This window comes from Podarcis bocagei, assembly GCF_964188305.1.
Source record: "Podarcis bocagei genome assembly, chromosome: 2".
Lineage (NCBI taxonomy): Eukaryota > Metazoa > Chordata > Lepidosauria > Squamata > Lacertidae > Podarcis > Podarcis bocagei.
This window is the reverse complement of record NC_138126.1, coordinates 45,106,708-45,129,103: the sequence shown is the minus strand read 5'-3', so window position 1 is coordinate 45,129,103 and position 22,396 is coordinate 45,106,708. Positions and strand designations below refer to the sequence as shown.

The window sequence follows — 22,396 nt, the reverse complement described above, 5'->3', positions numbered from 1 at the left end:
TGTACATGAAATTGCCATGACTACAAATCAAGTCTGCTGCATGTGCAATGACCCTAATTAGGATTCAAAAGTGAACTGATTTGCATATGCAGCTGCTAGCACAAATTAGCCCATAATAACATGGCTAGCAGTCTCTAAGTATCAGTTTTCATTTGCTGCATACTGGGTTACATTACTGTATAATGCCACTCAGTTCTCTATAAACCTTTCCTTACCAGGCAGGGCCAGGGGATACAAACATGGGATATCCAGCCTATACCTCTTAGTAAGAAGTGATTGCTATTTTAAAAATATATGTGTATATGTTTAATTCCAGGTAGTACGGGTGCTAAAATGTGGATGAATGGGGCATTTTTGCAGGGGCCTGCATGAGATGGCGGCCACCACACCCTCTCATAATGTACACGATGACCCTTCTTACCTGTTGAAACAGGAGGCAGGGGAAGATTTGTTTGTTTCCTGATAACCACTCAAACTGTTCCCTGACTGCTTTTAGGAGTGGAAGGGAAATGCGTCAAGATGGCTGCGAGGTAATCATTAAGCTGAGCCAAAATTTCCCAGAAAAAAGTTTTCTGAGGAAAATGCTGAGATTACACTTACACACACACACACACAGAGAGAGAGAGAGAGAGAGAGAGAGAGAGGAGAGAGAGAATAGGGGATAACTTTGTAAATCTTCTGTGTTGAAGGGCAAACTTACCTAATTCACACTTTCTGGAGCAAGATGTGCAGAGAAAAACAGCCAAACTTTGAAATTTGCACTTCTCTGAATTTTGCAGTGCAGTTCTCCAGCCAAGCAACATGGGCGAAAGCACATAGAATAGGGTAAAGTGAGCATATAAATGCATATATTACTGAAACGTGTGTGTGTGTGTTAGGAAAAAATTCTTTGCAAAGATGTGTATATAAGGGGAAATTGCATACGTAATGTTTACATTAGGAGACATTTGAACTAAAATGCTGGTGAATTTTCAGAAGGCCTTAAAATTTTTTTTTGTAAACTCATGTGGATATATCATAGAATAGAATAGAATCATAGTTGAACTTAAGACTGGAAAAAAGGAGAAACTGGCAGAAGCCAAATTTGCGAGTGGCGCTGTGGGTTAAACCACAGAGCCTAGGGCTGGCCAATCAGAAGGTCGGCAGTTTGAATCCCCGTGACGGGGTGAGCTCCCATTTCTCGGTCCCTGCTCCTGCCAACCTGGCAGTTCGAAAACATGTCAAAGTGCAAGTAGATAAATAGGAACTGCTCTGGCGGGAAGGTAAATGGCATTTCTATGCGCTGCTCTGGTTGCCAGAGCTTAGTCATGCTGGCCACATGACCCGGAAGCTGTATGCCGACTCCCTTGGTCAATAAAGCGAGATGAGCGCCGCAACCCCAGGGGTCCCTTTACCTTTACCTTTATCCCACATCCTAGAAAAAGTCCAGTTGTGATCCCCCCCCAAATATTCTCCATCTTCTTGTTTGTGGCAGCTGCTATTCCAATCCCACTCGACCCACAAACAATGGAAGGTCCAGGCCACTGGAGAAGATACATAAATGGTGATTAGACTGCTGGCACAGTTTCTGCTACTGCTGTCTCTTGAACACACACATAAAACCTATAGCGGGTGGGTGTGTGGGTGTTTGTGTGAGAGAGACACTGTGCTAATGGCCAACCCAGCTCCCAAGAAACTGCTATAGAATTTTGTGGACAAATTTGGTGAAATGGTCATCCCCATTTTTCTGACCACAAATAGGGTGAGAGGCCAATTGCACACAGCTCAACTAGGAATATATTCTCATCAGCAGACAGTGTAGTAGACAACCCACAATCATATGTTAAAAGTATACATGAGGGGGCCATTGGGCCATGTGAGTTAGTTTTGCCCCCAAATGCCTGCCAGCAACACATTTCCCTAATGCCTATTTCCCCCAATTTCCCTAATTCCCTAACGCACTGGGTACCGTGAAACATTTTAGCACTTGAAGAATATTTCAAGCCTCCTTAGGAGAGCTAGGGGCCCAATTCCGTTCCTTAAGCAGTCACCACAGACATTTTAGCAGGGCCTGAATAAGCTGGTTTCTCTGCAGGACTAGTCTCCCAGAGATTGCAAGCCATAGCAACAGGGGAGGCACGTCAATTCCGTGATGCATTTAGGATGCGCCATGATACCAGTATAATCCACAAGAATGAAAAACAAATAAGACTAATCAAATTTGTGATTCCAAATGCAAAGATTTGTTTCCATTAAAATATCTCTGCATGAGGCTTAAGAACCTGGGACAAGAGCCCATTTTTTAAAGAAAAACAAAACTGTGCTAAGTCAGAACGATGATTAATCTAGTTCACAATCTGGTCTGACACAGCAGCTTCTTACATGGCTGGTTGTGTGATTTACTGCTAAACCGGAAGCACAGGAAATGGTACTACAGAAGAAATAGACTCTGATCCAACCACATCTGATTTGTTTTTGTTGTGTTTTTTAAAAATAAAATAAAATGCAATAAATAAAAATGCAATGAATTTTCAGAAGGCCTTAAAAAATTTTAAACTGCAACTGGCTGCAACTCCCCCCCACCCCATTTTCATCATAGCCACAGCACTTGAAGAGGGGAGGTTTAACATTTTCCCCAGCTGCTATCCTGGAGAAAATTCTCTCCCCCCCCCTCCATCCATGGTGCAATTAGCTTTAGGAGGGGGTGGACTGCGACGCGACTTTTTTTTCTAAGGCTGATCGCAACACAGGGGGGTGATTTTCATCAGGATCACAGCTGGGGAGGTCAGGGTTAGCCTTCCCCTCTCTGAACACTGCAGCTGCAATGAAAACCCCCCATGGTTAGTATTAATGTAACACGCACCAAAATAACCAAACAATCAGAGCAAAATCTAGTTTGACCCTTTGTGGTTTTTAAAAGTTTTTTTAAAATGTAAAATAGGACAAGCTGGGGAAATTCTTACACATGAAGAAAAGAAACTAATGAAAAAACAAAGCACTAAAATCATATGTAACGTAAGATCCATCAGGAGAAGACAAAACAATTACAATATTTGACCCTCTGTTTTGCTGACTCTGCTAATCCAGTTTACTCTTTCCTAATCCAGTGGCAGCAACCATTTTTTCCTTTATGCTTTTCTGCATCTCAAGAAACTGACCTCTCTTTCTCCTGGTATTTTCTCCCAGTTTCCAAAAATCTCATTGGGAAATCATTAAGAGCAGTGGCGTAGCGTGGGGGGTGCCAGGGGTGCCGGCCGCACTGGGCGCAACATGGGCGGGGGGCGCGCTCGCACTAGCAGCTCTCTGCCCCTACTAAAATCCACGGGTTAGGGAGCCCGCGCTCGCTCGGCTTGGCGAGGAGGTCGCAGAAGGGGGAGAGCGAAGCCTTCTGCCACGGGCAAAAAAAGGAGAGGAAGCCGGGCGGGCGGGCGGGCTGGCTGGCTGGCGGGGGTCTGGCTGCGCCTGCTGCTGCCGGGCTTTGACAGCTTGGCGAAGCGGAGGGAGAGGAGCTTTATGGTAATTGCGGCTCTCTCTCCACTGGCCGCCTGGCTAGTGAGCCGAGCCGAGCAGGGAGTCTGGCGAGGGGGCGGGAAGAGACTTTTCCACCTCACCTGGTCAAAAAGGAGAGCGGAGTCTCCTCAGGGCGCCCTCAGGCAGGGCAGGGCAAGCAGAGTGAGGAGGAGAGAGAGGGGAAGGGGGGGAGCAGCCAGGAAACGCTGCGGTGTGGAGGAGGAATCAATTAAGGAGAGAAAGCGAAAAGCCTTGGAGAAAGGGGGAAAAAGGAAAGAAAAGAGGCAGCTCCAGGAGAGCGCGGGGGAAAGAGAAGCCTCGCTGCTGCTGCTTGGGAGAGTAAATTACTGTACTTGCCTTGCCCCGGGTTAGGGGGCGCAAATTAATTGCCTTGCCCCGGGTTAGGGGGCGCAAATTACTTGCCTTGCCCCGGGTGCTGATAACCCACGCTACGCCACTGATTAAGAGGAAGATGAGATATACTTCCCATGACTCTGGAATCCCCAACCTCTCTGCTTGCTACTGGTCTGATGCTTTTTAAAAAGCTGAAGAAAAAGAAGGCTGGACGTCATACTTCCATTTATTCATCTCAGATTCTGCAAGTCTAGCAAAGGGATGTTGTCCAAACTCTGACCTTGTCTGATAAAACAAATCCCTTTTGCTATAACAGCTCATCTTCCTTGCAGGTTGTTTCTTTGCAAAGCAGCAGAACTGTGATGCAGCTGCAAAGTGCTTTGTTTCAATCCTGCAATTAATTACATATTATTTATTGCATTTACATCACACCTTTTTCTCTCCAGGGACCTCAAAGCAGCATACATGGTTCTTTCCCTTCCCTGTTAATCACCACCCTGGAAGGTGGATTAGGCTGATAGTCAGTGACTGGCCCAAGGTTACCCAGTGAGCTTCATGGTGGTGTAAGGATTTAAACTCTGGTCTCCCTGGTCCAACACTCTAACCATTGCACCACTTCATGCACCCGGTGAAGGAGACTGTTGTTTATAAAACCTTACACTGTAACAAATTCTGCCATCTTTAAGGTGCCACAAGACTCTCCCCCCACCCCCTGTGTTAATCTTGCAAGCTTATGTTAATCACCCTCACCCACTTTGTGGAGCCCACTTTGCTACCTGGTGTACTTCAGAGCTCAGGGCAATGAACAAGCTAGGAGGTAACTTGAGCGTGAGAGGAGGAAAATTCCAGTCAAATGCATTTGAGCCCTGGGGAGGGCCTATCATCAAACCTACTTAGTGGCAATGAAGGCAGCAAAAAAGGCACTCATTGCTGCCTCCATTGCATTCTCTTTGTGCCATCCAGCAGAGCTTTTATGCAGTGGAGGAAGGGGGTGCGGACCGCCACAGGTGTTATCGTTGGGGTGTGTGTGGCAAAATAAGTTTTTAAAAATGGGCTCTTGAAACTTTTTAGGAGTGACGTGGTGGCTTAGGCACCTGCAGTTTCCGCACTGCCTGAAACAGCAGCATGGGACTTGTGTCTGCCTACTGGCTCTCCCTCAGCCGCCCTACAGCTGAGGCGGAGGCAGCTGAGAGGCTCCAAGCATCAGAGAGGCTCGCTCCCTGTCCCCATGGGCAGCTCACCCCACCCCTATGGGCGCAGGTTGCCCTGCCCCCAGCTGCAGGACACCCCACACACCAGGCACCCAAGCGGCCAGCCATGCCACAAGGCCTGCTACACTCTTGCCCCAAAGAGGTAGTAGAACTGACGGTAGCTCTCTGTGACTTGTTTGCAAAGCATTTTGAGGATAACATTGCTTGCATCTGCTGGGATCTTGACTTACAGGAGATGAATCTCCTGGGGTGCCCAGGGCACTTTCTAGTCCTATTGTGTTGGATGAGTTTCAGTTAGTAAGGTCGAGGATGTGGACAAAGTACTTCAGTGGGTCAGGGCCACCACTTATGCTCTGGACTGTTGCCCCTCTTGGCTGATAGAAAAAAACTAGCAGGAGTGGGATAGCTGGCTGGACCAGGAAGGTGGTTAATGCCTGCTTGAAGGAGGCAGTGGTAAAATCACTCCTCAAGAAACCCTCACTGGATTCAGAAAAGTAATTACTGGCCAATTGCCAATCTCTCATTCTTGGGCAAAATTGTGCACCAGATCCCAGCATTCTTGGAGGAAACTGATTCTCTAGATCCATTTCAATTGAGGTATTGGCCCATTTTTAGCCCAGGCTATGCTTTGGCCACCCTATATGATGACCTCTATCAGGAGAAAGACAGGGGGAATATGTGCCTATTAATTCTCTTTGCCCTCTCAGCAGCTTTAGATACCATCAACCATGGTATCCTTCTGGAGTGGCTGTCCAAGTTGGGGGAGGGTGGCAACACTTTGTGGTAGTTCTGGTCCTACTTAAATGGTCATTTCCACAGGGTGGTGTTTGAGGAGTGCTATTTGGCCCCATGGAGCCTTCAACATGATATTCCTCGGGGTTCAATTTTATCCAGTATGCTGCTCAGCATCTACATGAAAGCACTGAGTGGGAGTTTGGGGTACATTGTCAGCAAAATGCTGGTGACACACAGCTCTACTTCTCCTTTGCATCTGCAGGTGTGCTGGACCATTGTCTTGCCTTTGTAATGAACTGGATGAACTCATCTTGTGTGCCCGAGTCCCACTGCCCAGTATTCACCAAATGTGCACATGAAACCTAAAGGGCAGCGCCAAGTTCCTCACAAACCAAAGGCTGCGGAAGGTGAATGCATCTAAACCCCATAATGCCCCAGGGTGCCGGTCAATTAAGTTCTTAAATTCCTTTACCTGCCTGCCTGAATGTCAAACAGACAAAATAAGTACATACATCAAGAGCAAATAACCCTGAAGTGTGGAGTAGGCAAAACAAGGGAAATCCCAAGGGCCAAAATTCCCCCTGCAAAATTCCTACTCAGCTCCTGGAAAGGGCAACTAGGGAGGGCACTACAAAAAAGGAGGAGGTGTAGAGGGCGGAATAGGTTTAAAGAGCAGCCTGATTTCTTCCATCCTATTGGATGCTCCTCCTCTGTGATCCCCAATGGATCCCCAAGGGAGGAACCAACTCAAAAAGAGTTGTGTGGAAAATTCATCCCTACTAAAGGGCAGAGGTGGCACTGCCTCGGACTGGAACTTAAAACCTAACCTCACAAATTTCAACTGGATTACAGGTTCATAAATTTGCTTTGCACACCATTTCAGTTAATTATCGGTTAAGCAACAGCAATGTGCTCTTCCACTTGTGCTGAACACCAGTCAACTCTCCATTGCATATTCCACAAACTTAGGAACCATTTAACATTTTGCGTATCAAACCGTACGTCAAAATATGATTTCTACTAAATGCTTTTAGGACGTCTGTGTGGCAAATCAAATTTCAGATCTCAATTTGCATCCTGTAAATCAGAAGAAAGGTGAGCACCTGAAGTAACCTGAAAACTCATTTTGGCAGTTCAAGCTCTTAACATCTATCGCAGCAGCATCGCTGCCTTAAAATGGTGCTTTGCAGGCAATAAATATTGGTTTATTTATTATGCAAGGTACCTTTCATTCTCCTTTCTTGCTTCTGATGGAAGGGAAACGAGGTCAGGATGAGCGCGGCATATTATAGATGAATATTAATCTCTTCTCTTCAGTAAATACATGCATTTATTTATATGGCTGATTTGCTAGTTCTGTTTGGATACACACACATTTTAGCTGTAGCGCTTATCCTGAAAAATGCCGTCAAATTAGCTCTTTTCAGAGATGCCAATATTATTGGCAAGAAACACATTTTATTTCTTTTTGTAAGTATGTTCTGTGCTTCCATGTTTATTCCTTAGGAGGAAGCTGGAGGGGGGGGAGAGAGAGAGACACTGAGTACTTTTTCCAAAGGCAGGAGTGGGGTGGGGATGAGCAGCTGTCACTCAGGCATTTTTTAAAAAGCACAACCGTAGCCTTGATCTTTCTATGGCAGATTAAGGAAAGAGATAAAAATGAAACAAAAGCCTCAAATGTCTGTTCCACTAGGTTCAAGGCGCTCTTTTTGTTTTAGTTCCGCACTCTGCCTCTTTAATTCCCGCTGGCTCAAATGCCAATTTTCTGCTATGCTGGCATGGCTGCCGAAGTATTGCTTCTGTTAATAAACTGCACAAAATAGCTGAGCAATTAGGCAATTAAACTGTTTTAAATTTAATTTAAAACCCTGGCATTTTGCTAGGAGGTTTTTTTTAATCCTTTCTGTTTTGTTTTTTGTTGTTGTTGCTAGGTGGTAGGTTGGGTTGATGGAGTGAGGGGGGAGTGTTGGGCTGCATAAAGTGTGGTGGGGGATACAGTTACCTCCCCCCCCCTCCATTCTAACCCAGCTGAAGGGGTTGCTTGCTATGGTAAGCACATTTTCTTCCTCTCACCTTATTAGAGCAAGTCATTTTTCCCAAACATTTAACACGCAAACAAGCTTAATCTGATTTCTGCCAGAGTCCCATATGGGTAGCAGAACCAATAAGCAAATCATTTTGGGGGGGTTGCCTGTCGCCTTGCCACCAGTAATTCAAATTAAAGCAGGGGTGAGGAGAATAATTCAGATCTGGGGAAATGACAGAGATTGGGAAATGAGTGTATATGTGTGTGGGTGTGTTAATTCTACCGCTGAGCTGTGGCAGGGAGGGAGTATATTTTGTTAACATATTCCCCACCAGCAGAATGGGTTAGGTGCAAAGATGCATTTCTGCTCATGGAAGTCCTTGGGCAGGCTCAAGAGCTTTGGATTCAGCGGAGGATTCCATTCATGGAGCAGGGGACTTGGTTTTCACCAGTTGCCCCTCTGGGGTTGCCATATTTTGAAGAGCGAAAAAGAGGATACATTTGCCGACTTCTGCTTTTAACTATGGATTGCTATGGCGAATCTTTGCATGAACAAGAGGACGTGTCCTGGAAAAAGAGGACATATGGCAACCTTGACATATGGCATGACCCTCTACAGCCACCTTGGGAGCCCAGAGTTAGCATAAGCAGTGAGGCTTCCCCCTCCACCCAGAGTAATACAGTAATACAGCTTGGGTGAACCACTGTCTGTGCCTCTCTGGGCAGGTAGGGCAGTGGAGAAGCAGCTGTGGCCAGCAACTAACAATGGAGGGAAAGCACCATACCGGACCACCCACACATGATTCCATTGTATTAGTTGCTCTGTGGTGCTTCCTCTGTGTTATTGTATCATTGCCATCTGAAGTCTACTCTGGGCTCCCCAGCCAGATATGCACACATTTATTTGGCACTCAAAGGAAGACTAGGAAAGCAAAGAAACTCAAGGTGCTGGAGCGGGGCCTAGAGTAACATAGGAAACAATATATGCACCCTCCAGCCAGTGGTGGCCCGATACATTTCAGCATGTGAGGCAAAATGCACATTGGTGCCCTCGTGATGGGCATGAGGCTCTGCAAGGGCTTCTCTGGGCACTGGGAGAGACAAACACATTGCCTCTTGGCCCCACTCCTTCCCAGCCTCCACTTCTGCCTCTGGTTCTGGACTGTTCTCTGCCTCAGACTCTTCCTGTTCACTAAACCCTGTTGCCACTTCAGTTTCCAACACCTCCTCCCCCCATTCTGCCCCCATTTCTCCCTCTGACCACACATCATTGTCCCATTACCACTCCCCTAGTTCTGAGCCTTCTTCCCCTGGGCTTCCCAGCCGGTGTTTCCCACCACTCTTCAGCATCCAGCCAATCCATGACACTTGCCTGGATAGAGGAAAAACAGGATGTGTACATGGGAGAAGTGTGTGTAGAATAAGGTTGCCAGATTTTCCCCCCAATGAATCCAGGGGACACTTTTCAACTTCCTACTAAATAGATGGATTTGGTCAGGGGACTGATTTGCCCATCTGGAGACTGTCCACAGGAAACGGGGACGTCTGGTAACCTTAGTGTAGAAACTAGCCTACTGTACTAAGGCAAAATTTGCATCCATTGCTCCACCCACTTTTGGTTCTGGCCCCACCCACTCCTGGCATGCAGCCCCTAGAATGTTGCCCACAAAGAAATGAGGTGCTCAGACAGAAAAATATTCCTGGCCCCTCCGTTAACTGCAGCTGCCTCTGAGAAAGAATAAGGCAGATGTTCTTACCATGTCCACAAAAAAGTAGTCCTTCTTTCTACATTTCCCAGACTTGAGAAAATAAGTAAGTCAATGGTACCGTTCCCAAAACGTTACTACAATTATGTGTTTGTTGCAAAATAGATAAATATCTAAACAAAAAGCGCACACCCACCCTTGCAAAGCTAACATGGGGGTATCAACATTTACAATTTTCACGTCATGATTACAAATCAGCTGCCCATTATCTTTTCAACTTAAAACACCATAGGGAACAATCCAATTGCTAGCTGGGGGAGGCACAAAACAATCTAATCATCATTTGTATGAATCTGCGTTCTGCATGATGAAGCCAGTCATTAGCTTTAAGAAAAGGTGGTTGGAGTGAAAAGCATCAAGTAAATTGGTCTGTTCCAGGAAGAATCCAGCTCTCTCTTACCCTTTCCTCTGTGCACGTTGCTACAGATTAGGAAGTGGTCAAAGAGACAAACAAGACCAAGAGAATGGCAATATCCTAGGATAGGAGGCTCTCCTGAAAAAGTGGGCACCTGTGTGCCTCCTCTAAATAAAGGAACTTAACAGGAGCAGAAATGCTAGCAAAACAAATGTAAGTTGGCCATAAAGGAGCTTTTGGTTTAAAGTGCCTTGAGTCACAGTATTTCAAGAAATGGCTCCTCCTGTCCTACTTGGTTTCACTACTGAGAACCATCTTCATGTCCTTCAGCTCCCCCCCCCCGTGGTGCACAATTACACAATTGTAGCATGGCTCCCCTCACCAAAGGATCCTGTGAACCATAGTTTGCTAAGGATGCAGAGCATTGTTAGGAGACCCCTTTTCCCTTCAGAGAGCTACAATTCCTAGAGTTACCTGGGAAGGAGGAGGAGGAGGAGGAGGAGGAGGAGGAGGAGGAGGAGAAGAGGAGGAGGAGGTGGCAGCGGCAGCAGCGGAGTTTGGATTTGATATCCTGCTTTATCACTACCCGAAGGAGTCTCAAAGCAGCTAACTATCTCCTTTCCCTTCCTCCCCCACAACGAACACTCTGTGAGGTGAGTGGGGCTGAGAGACTTCAAAGGAGTGAGACTAGCCCAAGGTCACCCAGCAGCTGCATGTGGAGGAGCGGGGACGCGAACCCAGTTCACCAGATGACGAGTCCACCGCTCTTAACCACTACACCACACTAGAAGAGGAGTTGATTGTTAAACTACTTTGGGAATTGTAGCTCTGTGAAGGGAATAAGAGTCTCCTAACCATTCTCATCACCCTTAACAAACTACAGTTCCCAGGATTCTTTGGGGAAGGCTGTTAAAGTGGCACAATACTGCTTTAAATGTATAGGGTGGATGTGGCATAAGTGATATGTAAGTCATGCTCAGAGCAGAGCCACTGAAATCAGGGGCAGCCTGTCCTCAGCCATGTCACTGTGCTTGCTGGGAAAATGGCACCTGGAAGGTTGGTGCTATGCAGGTACAACAGCAGAGCCAACCCAGAACTCCTGCTGCAGCACTCACACTGCATCCACCTCCCTTGTCATCTCCCTCTGCTCCCAATGTGGAAGCATAGCAGTGCAGCTGGCAGGAGGCCCGAAGGCCAGTGCTGCCTTCCCCCACCAGCCAGCCCTGATTCCAGCGGTTCTGCTCTGACTAATTTAGGATATCGCCCATTAAAGCAGTTAGCACATCCAAGGCAAGAACCTAGCCAGGGAGGCAGTTGGCGCATTAAATAAAGGTGTGAAAGGATTGCTAAAGCAAGAATGAATGAAGAAAAGCGGAATAAAGAATTTGTGTTTGTCTTCATTGTGCAATATGTTGACTGCGCCTGAATAACTTTTTTGAGAAGGCCATCTGAGGTACTCAGTCAAATACAGCTGTCTGCAGGTTGAATTCAACGTAGCGCTGAGGAGATTGTTCTGTCAGGGAAGCATTTCTGCTCGTGTGACAGAACAATCTCCCTTCTCCTGCCCCTCGCATACTGTTTGGCTGTGGGGTTCTCTCAACCCTCTCAAGCAGATTTTGGGAGGAAATGAGGGCACGGGGAAGGGAGAGTCCCAATGCATTAGCAGGCATCCACCAGTGCAATGATTTGACTGAATACACCCAGTATGTGGCATTCTGCAGCTAACTGTCAAATTAAAACTTTACAAGTCACTAGCTCTGGTTGACATACACTGGGGGAGTTCATTTAAAAACTTGAATGTGGAGTTGTTGATTGCCTAACAAAACATTTTAACAAAAATTGTCACTAAAGGTTGAAAGGTAGCTAACATTAAAATAACAAATCAATGAGAGAGCTAGGAAATGACAGACCAGCTAGGCTAATGCGTGTTCTAGGCAAATTGGTGAAAAGCATAATTGAAGACAATGCCCCGTAGAATAATCTATGAAAGCAGAATCAGTGTACTTAGGCCTTGAGTCTGTATGGCTGCAATAAGTATTCACCCGCTCCTCCCCACACCCTCCACTTCCAACCCTACAATTCCCAAGAATATTCCTGTGCAAACTTGCTCAGTACCAAGACTCTAGTGAGACTCTATTGTATTGATCAGGGTAGAATATAGCATTTGCTGCAGTGTTGCAGAACTGATGCCTAGGTTTGACAGTCCATGGTGTCAGTTGAGACATAGCTGTGAACATTGACTGGGCAGGTGCTATGAAGAAACCCAGTGGGCAGGACCAGCAAGGAGTGGGCGCTACTCCATGACAATTGGTGTGACCCCCTTCCTTAGTTAGCCTCACACTTTCTACAGTTCTGTCCTAATCTATATTCCTAATTAGAAGGGCACAAAAACATTAAATTAGCCCCATAGGAAGACAGCGATGGGAAGCTAGATATCTATTACCATACCACACGTCAATCAGCATTTTAAACAATTAATGGCTATCTAATTATCTTGCTATAACGAGCTTGTTATACACCATTTAAACTGCAAGGCATTTGAATGCATTAATAAGAACGTAATTACACAGTTATTGGTGACATAATTTTCACTTCATTAACTAGCAACTTATATACTTATTAAACTCAATAAGAACTCCTTTAACATCCCATTGATCATGAATCAGGATACAATGGTTGGTTTGTTAATTCCAAATGAGATGACTGTAATTATTGGAAGCACTTCGGGGGAGGAGGGTTTCTGGTCTTGGGGTGGGGGGGTGGGAGAGAGAGAGAGCAATCAAATATCCAAAGAAAGCCAATGGCAATGAGAGTTTAGAAGTGGTTAGGCTAGTTGACATGGGAATAGATGCAGCTTCATTTTTTAAATGAGCCCATTGCTAGTATGGAGTGCTGGATTTATCACTATAGAGATGTCGCTGTGCTATTTAGCCTGAACACATTGAGCGTAAACAAAACAAGTTTCCTTCACCTTGAGGTGTCAGCCCCTGTTTTCTTTAAAGGATTGTCACTTACTTAAGGCGTTCACCTCCTCATAGAACATAACATATGTCTTTTCTTTCAGATGGTAACAGCACCATTGGATTCAACAGAGCAGGCAATGCACATTCACAAGATCCCTTACACTGGAGTTTTACTTTGGCTGCCCTATTCTCTCTAGGCATTGGCCGCTCACAAGAAGTTACGCTGGCCCTGCCCTGCCCCACCCCACACCACACCACACCATATCAAGCCAGATCCATGAACCAGTTACATAGTTCCCACTCCCGATGGCATAGAATACAACAGAGCAGAACTGATTAATGTGATGGGCAGCCTGATCCTGAATATGTTTGTTCACAAGTCTTGCTAAATTCAATGAGATCTACTTCCAAGCAAATGAGCACAGGATTGCATCGTTGATCAATTTCAAACCAAGCACTTTGCCTTAACTGGGCTGCAGACTGAGCTGAAATGAAGTTTGTTACATCTCCAGGCTGTTTTTCTTGTCCTGTTCACACAGATGCCCACTACAGAGGTGAGTACAACCACAAAACATGATTCATAAACAGATTTGAATTAGGCTTTGGCTGGTTAGATCTGATTAGTGTGTTCAGCCGGTAGTGGGCCATAACCTAGAGACTTCGGGGTGAGTCACACTATAATTTTTAAGTGCTGAGGTCAATGAGTTGGCTGTTCTGAGAACCTGAGTGTATTGAATTATATATGGACCTTTTATCCTGTGTACCCTGAAAAAAATGTTTGGAAAAAGACTTGCTAGTGGCCGTAGCAAACAGCAGTTTGGGCATTCACGTGATTGGTTCAAGGCATCCATATCAGCTGAAATAGCAACCTGTATACAAGATTGGACATCAGGAGGGGCGCATATTCTGGTCTGGCACTCAGGTGCTCATCAGCAGGGTGCACCAGAGCTATGGTGCAACCCTGCTGACTTGCTGCAGAGTGAGCATCTTTTGGTCCAGCGCTCTTTCACCAGAGCATTGGACCAACAAACAGTACATTCTGGGATGAAAACGGAAACCAGGAATGGTTTTTGTGATTCTGGATGTCCTGCTTAAAACAGGACAGTTGGGGGGTATGAGTATAAAGCTTGGGCAATCTTTTTATCAGCTGTTTGAGTTGGGGGTCGATAGGCACCTGATAAGAATTTTCCAGAAGATTCATGGTCAGTTCCCGATCCTCATTTGAGAAGGCCTCTTAGCTCAATAGGATAACAATAATGAGTGGTTTTCAGTCCACCCATTGTGCTATGATGGCGGTTCCATCTACACAAGCATTTCAGGTTTCCTTTCTCCTTCCTGCATGCACTGGCCTGGAGCTTCTCTCCCACACTCCAAGCCAATTTCAAGGGGTCCGAGATGGCACAGAGAGGGCAGAGGGGGAAGCCCCACTGCACAAATGGAAGTCTTTGCACAGGGCTTCCACTGATAGGGTTCGTTAGGTGAATCCTGCCCAATATGTTCTTTCCCCCATGAGGCTAAAGTCTTCTAATGTGTTTCTGAGCAAGGCTTTTCTCTCCAGCCATGGCAAGGGTGCCATAAACAAACAGGAAGATTAGATTATAAAAAGGGATGGTATTGAAGATGTCAAAGTCTTCCCTATGAGTTGCTTCTTCTTTATTTCACCATTCTGGAACAGCATAATGAAATCTGGCCTTTCATGTACACACTCAATCCTTTATGAATAGCAAACAAACCACCAAAGCGTCTTCTAGCAGTGGAGGAAGCTATTTTATGAAATGGGGATGTATGAGCCATGGAATAAATTAATATCACAGAGAGAGAGTGGGGGATCAATCCCCTATCAACTACCAAACTCACTTTTCACTTTCTGAACCCCATTTCTGAGTCACTTTTCTCATCTGTAATGCAGCATTGCTTTGCACCTGTTTTTACCTTCACCCTCCCTTTGTGCAATCTGCTCCCCCCCCCCACAAACCACCCCCATGGTAACCCCCTGCATCTGGTGAAAGGTGAACTAAATAGTTGCATGGAGTGGGAAAGGGAAATGCTAGTGGGGCTATGTGGGGTAATGGTAAGCAATTAGTGAGCAGAGTGAACAGATGTGCAGCCCCTAGTATATATAATAAAAATGTAAGGATGTCATCACGTAATCCCCACTGGAGGATTTGTAGTGCTGCTTCCCAAGCCTGGATTTGCATGAATTTAGGGTGGGGTGGCAGAGCAAAACTGAAGGTAGGTTGCACAACAGCCGTGGCCATGGCATGGCATGTCAGCAAGAAAGGATGGAGACTAAGGGTGGGAAAGTGGTGGTTTGAAACAACAGCAGAGCTTTGAGTATAACAGGGATGGAGAAATACCGAGAAGGGGGGAAGTGGCCATTTGAAACAATGGCAAGTATCTGAATAAAGCAGGGATGGCGCAATGCTGAGAAGGAAAAAATGGTGAGTTTAAGCATTTGCAGAAGCTTGAGTAGAGCAAGCAGGGGGTGACCTGGAGGGAGGAAGTGGCAGTTTAACACAGGGTTTGAGTACAGCAAGAAGGGAGTTCAGAAAGCCTCTGTTGTGTTAGTCTTTGGTAGTAGCTTCTGTGCAGTACACATCTCAGCTATTTCTCCTCACTAAAACTGGAGTTTCATTTTGTTTTTAAACAATCCTTTAGTGTTCCTCCATCTCTATTTTACTCAAATATCTGTTGCTGTTCAAAACCTGAGGAGATTTCATCCCTCCCATATCCAAGAATCTGCTGGTGTTCTCTGCTGATTCTCCAGAGAGGAGGGGGTGGTTTTTGCTCCCTACTTATTTCACTCCAGCCTCACATCAAAGAGAGAGAGAGAGACTGAGTGTTAGAGAGAGATCGTGTGTATATATAAGGTTGCTGCTAAGAGCAGCTGCAGACACTCAGTGCAGTTCAGCATTTTCGTTTAGACCTCATTTAGCTCTGTATATAGTTGTGTATTGGGACGCGGGTGGCGCTGTGGGTGCCTAGGACTTGCTGATCGTAGGGTCGGCGTTTGAATCCCCGCGGCGGGGTGAGCTCCCGTCGTTTGGTCCCAGCTCCTGCCCACCTAGCAGTTCGAAAGCACTCCTAAGTGCAAGTAGATAAATAGGTACCGCTTTATAGCGGGAAGGTAAATGGCGTTTCCGTGTGCTGCGCTGGTGCTGGCTCGCTAGCTGCAGCTTCGTCACGCTGGCCATGTGACCTGGAAGTGTCTTTGGACAGCGCTGGCTCCCGGCCTCTTAAGCGAGATGAGCACGCAACCCTAGAGTCGGACACGACTGGCCCGTACGGGCAGGGGTACCTTTACCTTTTTATAGCTGTGTATTATATTTGTAGATAAAGAAGATATTCTACAGAGCTGCTCTCCGAGTCATTTATGCTCTGCTATACTCTGCTGTACTCTGCTGTGCGACGACTGTCTTCTTGTGGAAGTGAATCCGGTGCTCACAACTCTAAGCTGTGAGTCCACAGCACTTTGACCTGTTCCTGTGCAGAAGATGGTCTCTGGAAGTGCTACCCAGCTCGCCTAGCCCAGTCGGGGCTGAAGTGGATGAGTCCAGTTCGTGGCACTGGCTCAAGGGCGATGCTGACAAAATCAGCATTTCCCTCTCAATGGTTCTCTACCTCCACTTTACTCAACTTCTGCTAAGTTTTAAACTTTTGTTTAAAACAGCCACTTCCCAACTTTCAGTGTTTCCCCCTTCTTACTGTACTCAGAGGTCTCCTTCTTCCATTCCTCAGTTGCCTCATGCGAGAGAGATGAAGGATGCAGAGCCCATTGTATGAAGCTTTACTCGAACCTCTGCTGTTGTTTAAAACTGCCATTTTTCTTTTAGCTCTCTCAGTTCCTGCTTTATTAAACCACCATTTCCCCCCTCTTACTTTACCCTACCCTGCAAGTCCAGGAGTGCAATGAGGCAGTGCAAATCCTAAATGGGGTCTGCACTCTGACTTCATGCAAATCCAGGATGTGATGCAGCAATACAAATTCTCCAATAGGGGCTGTGTAATGACAGCCTTACATTTTTATCTACATATGGGGGGGGGGAGAGAGAGAGAGAGAGAGAGAGAGAGAGAGAGAGAGAGAGAGAGAGAGTCATGTAAATCTCTTCCTTCCCCACTTTCCTCCTTCACAACTTTTAGTAAAATTATTCAGTTCATACCATACCTACAGAAATTAAGCGGAGGAAAATGACTGATTACTAGGTACTGAATTAGGCTCTCTGTTCAGTTATAATATTCAACTGACTCAGCCATCCTACTCAATGACTTAATGAGCATTTGGTGGCTACAACACCTATTCATTATCCTTGATAAATGCCTTCCTGAAATGAACACGGTACTGTACGTCCCACAAAAAGTTCCTTGTTGATTATGCTTGTGTTCTTTGAATGTCACAGGCAGGCTTTATGTAATATTCTCTGGCAAGTTCCCATTAGGTTCCAAAGTACTGATGATATACTAAGCTCTTCATTTTTTTAAAAAAAGGTTTTTTTTGTTTTTTTTTGTCTTCCAAGCTCTGCCACCAATCATTATTTAGCAAAGCAAAACAGCAAACCGAGTTTCTTTAGTCTAAACACGTAGACACACACAATTGATGGCAGCCAATGGGTTCTCAGCTATCTTCTGTTGTTCTGGCAGGACTTGGTCTTAACTCAGTTATTATTTCATATCTATATGAAACCATTACAGTCGTACCTCGGAAGTCGAATGCCTTGCAAGTCAAAAGTTTTGGCTCCCAAATGCCGCAAACCAGTGTTCCAGTTTGCGAACGTTCTTTGGAACCCGAACTTCTGATGTGGGTTCTGTGGCTTCCGATTGGCTGCAGGAGCTTACTGCAGCCGATCAGAAGCTGTGCCTTGGTTTCTGAATGTTTTGGAAGTCGAATGGACTTCCAGAACAGATTCTGTTTGACTTCTGAAGTACGACTGTAGAAAAAATCATCTGGGAATTGGAAATATGATGTCATGTATATGCTGATTATACCCAGACCTAGATTTTGCACTAATCTAGGTTCAACTGTCACTGTTTTGAGTACTGTCTGGGGGGCACAGTCATAAATGAGGAGGAATGAATGAAAGCTGAATGATTCAGAGAGGAAAGAAAGGATAAGTTTGGGGTCCCTAGAATCTTGAAGAGACAGATATTATTTCCTCCCCTTAAATATCAGGTTTCCAGTCTTACAGTGTATTTTACTGGTGCATTTTAGAACACTTTGATCAGTTTTAAAGTTCCTCTTTTGCACTCTCCACATGCTCTTCTTAAAAGGAAACTTTTGGGGCAGCTCCACTCCCACCTTTCCTGGGTGCTGCTAAAGACATGTGCGCCCCGAGGGAAGGCAGAAGAGAGGGAGCCCAGGTCAGCGGCCACACATACCATCAGCTCCTCACAGAACCATCTAAGACCTGTGGGAACTGCTGGGGCTGTTCCACCTTCCCTGTGGGCTGTGGGCAAAAGTGCTTTCAAACAGGCCCATGCTGTGCCTTGAAGCCCCTGAAATTGGAGCTTCAAAGCACAACATCACCTGACATCATAATGACATCATGTGATTGGCAACCACCTGTTAAATTTGCCCCGCTAGAGGTGGGAAGACATTTGATCTGCTTCACAAGCCAGAATAGGTTCCCTACCTCTGACCTAGAGAAACACAGAGGAATATGAAAGCATACAACTATTTTGTTTTCTAAAAGGACAGGAAAACTGTGGCATAGTTCTCTGTTGCTGGGGGAGAGGGAGACCTGGTTCAGTTCAAGGAGACTTATTGACATTGCGATTCAACTCTTCAATTCACTTTATTTGACCCCACACAGAGAGCTGATGCACAACTGTTGCACATCTCAAGCTATCGCAACCACCATCTTTGACATAAAAGTCCTGATTCCTAATCCAGCACATGTGCCAAGTAGTTGGGGTTGCTTTCCAGCGAGGGAAACACAGCCACATATTTCCTGTTTCCACACCTGTTCCTGGCACTCAAGGCAGGCTAAGTCCTATAGCCACTTAAGGCTTTCCTGCTATCTTGCTAATTATCTAGACTCCCCAGCATCAGCAGACCTTGACAACCATCTCAGCCACACAATCCATCATTCTTGCCTGCACTGTTGAACAAAGCAGGAGGGGGGCAGATACACAAGCACTCATCTTCCCTGGTTCTGTGGAGATCTAGGCACTTGGCAGATCTGATCTGATGCTTTCAAGAATTGTTTTCTGGTGGCTACTGCTAGAGTTCTCCTTTGCCCCTTTCCCTTCTCTTTCATGGAGAGAACAGTGCGCTGCCTTCTGTCTGGTATTCAGAAAGCTGCCATGCATGCCTGCAGAGCTTGCTTGTGCTCCTTGGATGCGGGGGAAAGGATATAAAATTTCCCTGTGAAGGTGTGTATTAATAAACAGCAGTGACTAGGATAATGATGCGTCTGTTGCAATGAAGTTTCTGACAGCAAAATCATGACCTGCTTGACTGCTCCCTGCAGGTATCAAAGTCACTAATTACCTATCACGCACCCAGGATCAGCATTCATTAGAGGAACTGACACTACATTATTCAGTCCTAGGGAGTCTCTCTCTCTTTCAAGTCTTTGTGGCTTCTTCTTTCCATGGGAATTTGCGTCGCATCAGCAGCGACACGTTTAGCTGGAGCCTGTAGCTATTGGGCTGCAGGGTGCAGAATGCCGGCTTTCACCATCAAGCCATAAAGGAAGCCAAAGCAAACAGTAATGAAACAAGCCTGCACAGCGAGCTTTCCCCGAATTAGACGGTGTGAGATCATTGCTTCATTATTTTTTAAAAATGCATACATTGCCTGTTTCTCCAATGATGCTCCAAAGCCAGCTAGAGCAAGCATGGGTTAGTAAGATTTCACAGAATTGTAGAGTTGGAAGGGACCACGAGTGTCATCTAGTCCAACCCCTTTCAATGCAGGAATATTTTGTCAAACATGGGGCTCAAATCCACGACCTTGAGATTCAGTGTCTGTTGCTTTACTGACTGAGCTATTAGTCAACTAAGTTTTATTCATAGTAGACCTATTGGCATTAATAGGCCCAGCTTAGGGCTTATCCATACTTCCGCTTGTCCTGTTGCTTTCCCCCAGGGAGAATGACTTTTTAGCGCTCAGACAGAGAAAAAGGCAATTCAAGTTTTCCATTTGTTCCACTCTGTTGTTAAAGAGAGCATTTTCCCTTGGGAAGGAGCAGGGCAAGGAGGAAAACGCTTGGGCTTGTGCTTTCTGGGCGTGGAACAAGTGGAAATGTGGACAGGCCTTAGTCATGTTCCTTAATTTCATTTTCAATTTTGAGTTAAACTTACTTGCCCATCCCCAAGAAGATTACTTTGCTGATTAATGACAGAACCATAGAATTGTGGAGCTGGAAGAGAGCACAAGGGGCATCTAGTCCAGCCCCTGCAATGGAGGAATCGTTTGCCCAGCATGAGGCTCGAATTCATTACCCTGAAATCTAGAGTCTCGTGCTCTAGTGGCTGAGCTATCTATTTTGCAGACAGAATGACAGCTTCAGACAGCATTCTGGACAAAATGAAAGCTTCAGCTCTTTTAGTCCATTATTTTAGAGCCTCTGAAAGAACCACCTGGCTCAAGTAACTCACCTGTCTTTCAGCAAGTTCTTTGGTTAAGCTCCAGTTTGACACTGTGGATTCTCTGCATGAATTTGCTGTGTACGTGGAAGGTGAAGGTCAAGAAAGGTAAGTAGGTTTCAGATTATAAATGAACTGAACAATTTATCCACTTACAAACTTATGAATACACAATGGGAGTATATGTGAGCAGCATCGATATGTCCCTGCTAGCCTTGCTCCCCGTTTTCCATCTGTGTTGTCTGCTACATTATCTTTGTGATTTCATTTTCTCTGGCTTTTGCATTCCAGGAATAAGCTTTCTGAAGGGAGCAACTCCCAGTACAGGAATCTGTGAAGTCAAAATGAAGCACCAAATTTCTCATTCTGTGTACGAGGAGATGCCTGTAAAACTTGTACATACATTCATCTCAGTGTAAAGTCCTGGAAAGCTATATAATTAAACCATGGGATTGCTCTCTTTCTCTGTCTTTTTCTCATGCATGAATTTTGAAAACAAGGTTATTTTCCTTATGAATGAAACTGCAGCAGAACACATTATTTAAAATCCGGTAGCTCCACTAGAGATCAGATGTAGAACTCTCTAGTGAGCAAAGCCTAGCCTGCAGGCTACCACTTGACAAACTCTAATTGCTGTTTAACAAAGGCCTGTATTGGTATCTCATGGCACCTCCATATACTGCTGTGATTGCTTAGCCTTCTGCTCCCTGACGATACCTGGGTTAAATTCTGTGGCCTCTTCCCCAACTATTGTTGCAAGCAACTAGCTCCATGTAACATCCAGTGCCCCCAAAGTCAACATGCAAAAGTCAACATGCAAAGTCAAAAGATTCAATTCAGTTGTGCTCTAATGGACATCAGAATTGCATGGGGCTTCTATCCAGATCGAAATCAGCTCGGCAATGAATGTGGAAAGCTGCTTACATGTGTGCAGATCTCCCTTGGTGGATCAGGGAAAGTGGAAATTGGCCACATTTGTGCCCATCCTCATAACACAAACACATATGACTCCAATAAATCATGAGAATGGCACTACAAAGTCCTCTTTTTAAAAAATAAAAAAGTTTTTATTAAAGATTTTCTTGGGTTACAAATGTACAAACATTGCATCTATTTTCAGATCATAAAGTCCTTTCTACAGATCAGTAGACACGGGTGGTGCAGTGGGTTAAACCACAGAGCCTAGGACTTGACGATCAGAAGGTCAGCAGTTCGAATCCCCACGATGGGGTGAGCTCCTGTTGCTCGGTCCCTGCTCCTGCCAACCTAGCAGTTCGAAAGCATGTCAAAGTGCAAGTAGATAAATAGGTACCGCTCCGGCGGGAAGGTAAACGGCGTTTCTGTGTGCTGCTCTGGTTTGCCAGAAGCGGCTTAGTCATGCTGGCCACATGACCCGGAAGCTGTACGCCAGCTCCCTTGGCCAATAAAGCAAGATGAGCGCCGCAACCCCAGAGTCGGTCACAACTGGACCTAATGGTCAGGGGTCTCTTTACCTTACAGATCAGTTATATTCAATGTGAGACATTAATGCATACAGTATAAGGTTGGGGAAGATGAGAGGTGGGGAGAGAGGGGGAGGAGAGGATAGTAAATTGTGATTCTTTTACTCAGTGTATGTGTGAGGTTTCTGTGCCAGCGTCACGTGGGAAGGTTCTCTTTCTATTCATTTATTAGTTTTCATTGGCAGTGAGAGAGGTTGGGGGGCCCAGGACAATAGAGTGTAAGACTTGCAGGCCTCCTTTTCCATTTGAGCCGAAGTCAGTTCATTTCTCTCCAAAGTGCCTGACAGTCATTGCCCTTTTTCATGTGTCACTGAATCCATTCCCCCTCCCCTTTCCTAAAATAATAATGAGATGCTTCTGGCATTGGACTGGAGACACAAAGCAGAGTCATCTATTTAAGTGGTTGTT

General features: G+C 45.6%; 1 long non-coding RNA gene across 1 annotated transcript; it reads left to right on the top strand.

Moving 5' to 3' along the window:
• Positions 1 to 13,006: 13,006 nt before the first annotated feature.
• Positions 13,007 to 20,912, top strand: LOC308581745. The gene is made up of 3 exons (XR_014005239.1): positions 13,007 to 13,453; positions 20,510 to 20,594; positions 20,778 to 20,912. It is a non-coding gene; the product is annotated as an uncharacterized lncRNA (long non-coding RNA).
• Positions 20,913 to 22,396: the final 1,484 nt, after the last annotated feature.